The 2,500-nt window shown below is 46.7% G+C and overlaps 1 protein-coding gene across 3 annotated transcripts in view; it reads right to left on the bottom strand.

Moving 5' to 3' along the window:
• LOC143299501 (pyrethroid hydrolase Ces2e-like) overlaps positions 1 to 2,500 on the bottom strand; it is a 25,258-nt gene that overhangs the window by 20,394 nt on the left and 2,364 nt on the right. The gene's annotated exons all lie outside the window — the stretch shown is intronic.

The raw sequence follows: 2,500 nt of genomic DNA, 5'->3' as shown, positions 1-2,500 counted from the left end.
AACACACACACACACACACACGAAATCAACGTCGAACAAACATCCGGTAGATGGGAAATGATAAGGGCCCGCTGTTGCTTAGCAACACATTCAAGTTCCGCACAATTTTCTCAGTGCAGCAGGCATGAGTTAGGGCACTCTGAGGGGTCAACCAGGGTCACAGCAATCAGCGTGCTGCTTTCAGTTCTCACGTGGCACTGATACGCTCATCATAAGTGACCAGCATTTTAATGAACCCCACAGCAACTCAGATGCTTTGCTGCCGTCGCCAGCCGGGGCATAAAAACTGACAACTATTGCACATTGGTTGTGTAAGCTGCAGCTGAATTCTTCGCTTTGTTATCTATGCCGGCGGCGGCATAGTCAAGAACAGCATCAACACTGAAGTATTAACCCCTTCCCCCCTCTCTCCCTCTCCTCTTCCCACTCTCCCCACCCCTCTCTGTCCATGTAGTCCTTTCACGAAGGGCCTACCCTGCCAAGGCGCATACCCCAGAGCCGCTCTCACGGTCGTGAACAGAACGATTTCCCAACCCGCTCCACAATTAGCCCGACGGCATCAGTTTAACTCGGAGGTATTTACCAAGAGCGATTTCCCTACCTCACACTTAGCCATTTAGATTTGGATGTTTACCTATACTGAAACGGATTCCGAACCTCCCACCTAGACATTTAAATCGGGGGGGGGGGGGGGGGGGGGGGGGATGGTGGTGGTGGTGTTGATCTTGAGCGATTTGAATCAGTCTGAGTGTTTACCTAGACTGGGTTCTCAACCTCACACTTTGCTATCTGAAGTCTGGAGCGTTACCATTGAGCTCGATGGTTTACCCCCCTCACACCCTCCCCACCCCCACCCCCCGCCCCACCCAGAATGAGCTGAGCCCTTCTCTGCCTTTCACTCTGTCCGCTTGTGTGTTGTGTAAAGTGTCCCTTTTTACCACCGCCGGCACTGTACACAACACAAACTATGACACACGTCGTCAGTAACCGCCAGCATCACACCGCAACGCACAACGCAAAGCCACAACCGCTGCAAAACACACACATCAGTTCAAGTGAAAAGACGTTAAAGAACAACACACACACACACACACACACATTGTGAGACACATCACTACACACACACACACACACACACGTTTCAGATCAGTCAGAGTGAAAGAACATTAAAGAACACACACACACACACACACACACACACACACACACACACACACACACATTGTGAGACATATTACTACACACACACACACACAAACACACACACACATTGTGAGACATATTACTACACACACACACACACACACACGCTGTGAGACATATTACTACACACACACACACACACACACACACACACACATTGTGAGACATATTACTACACACACACACACACACACACACACACACACATTGTGAGACATATTACTACACACACACACACACACACACACACACACTGTGAGACATATTACTCCTCAGTCTCTCCCTCTCAGCCTGTCCAACCCATGCGTGTAGTCTGAAGAGGTCGCGCGCGCCAGGAACCCCACTTGAGAATGACTCCACACAAACACCTTCCTGCACGTGCGCGCCGCGAGCAGGTACCAGTGTACACGGGCATTCTTATCGTCATCCCTTCTCTTCTTCACGTACCAAACACACATGTGCGCTCAGAGAGAGAAATGGGGGGCGGGGAGAGAGAGAGTGATTTATTTGCCCCACATAAATCAAGGCCGACAACAACTTGTAACATTTACAGATGTTTCTGTAATTGTCAGTGACACTACAACTGCTTTAACAATTGTCGAACAACAGAACTACAGAATTCAGTTCATGACAATCTGTTTTAACTTCACAGCTCCAAGTAAACACAGTGCGAGAATTCCCGTTCAGCTGATGCGATGAATACACAAAGCATAAACAAACATGGAGGTTCGTAGTACTGATTTCCGGCTTTGAAACGCATTTCACGCGAAGATCATTCAACACAGTACATTTCAAAACATTAGTAATGAACCATGCCTCCATTTGACTCTTTACACACATGGTACAACTCTTGAATGATCATGAACTTGAACTGTACGATGTTTGAGGTCTTGTAGGAAGTCCTGTTCATCGATCCCGCCGTGTGGGTTATACGGCTAGTATGCTAACGATTATGATGTACATTTTTATAACTGTACCCCAACACGTAATCTTGCAGTTCTCAGTCAAGTTAGCTCTCGCTAAAAGATCCTAGCTTGCAGCAATAAAAGTTAAACGAAAAAACATAAGCAACAAAACCACAACCAAACAACAACTACAACCAAACAACAACAACAACACACACAAAAAATCTGAAATACATGTACGCCTTGGTAAGTGGCACAATAAGATGACACCCATTCACCCACAGACTTTTCCCTTTTTGGCAAACTGACAACCAACTTTCCTAAAAATGGCAACATGACTTTTATCCAAATGAACATCAGTATAATTGCAATACAGTTGCCCGCTGAATCTT

The sequence above is a fragment of the Babylonia areolata genome, chromosome 25, assembly GCF_041734735.1.
Source record: "Babylonia areolata isolate BAREFJ2019XMU chromosome 25, ASM4173473v1, whole genome shotgun sequence".
Taxonomy (NCBI): domain Eukaryota; kingdom Metazoa; phylum Mollusca; class Gastropoda; order Neogastropoda; family Buccinidae; genus Babylonia; species Babylonia areolata.
Note: the sequence above shows the minus strand (reverse complement) of the source record. Positions and strands in the feature narration are given on the sequence as shown.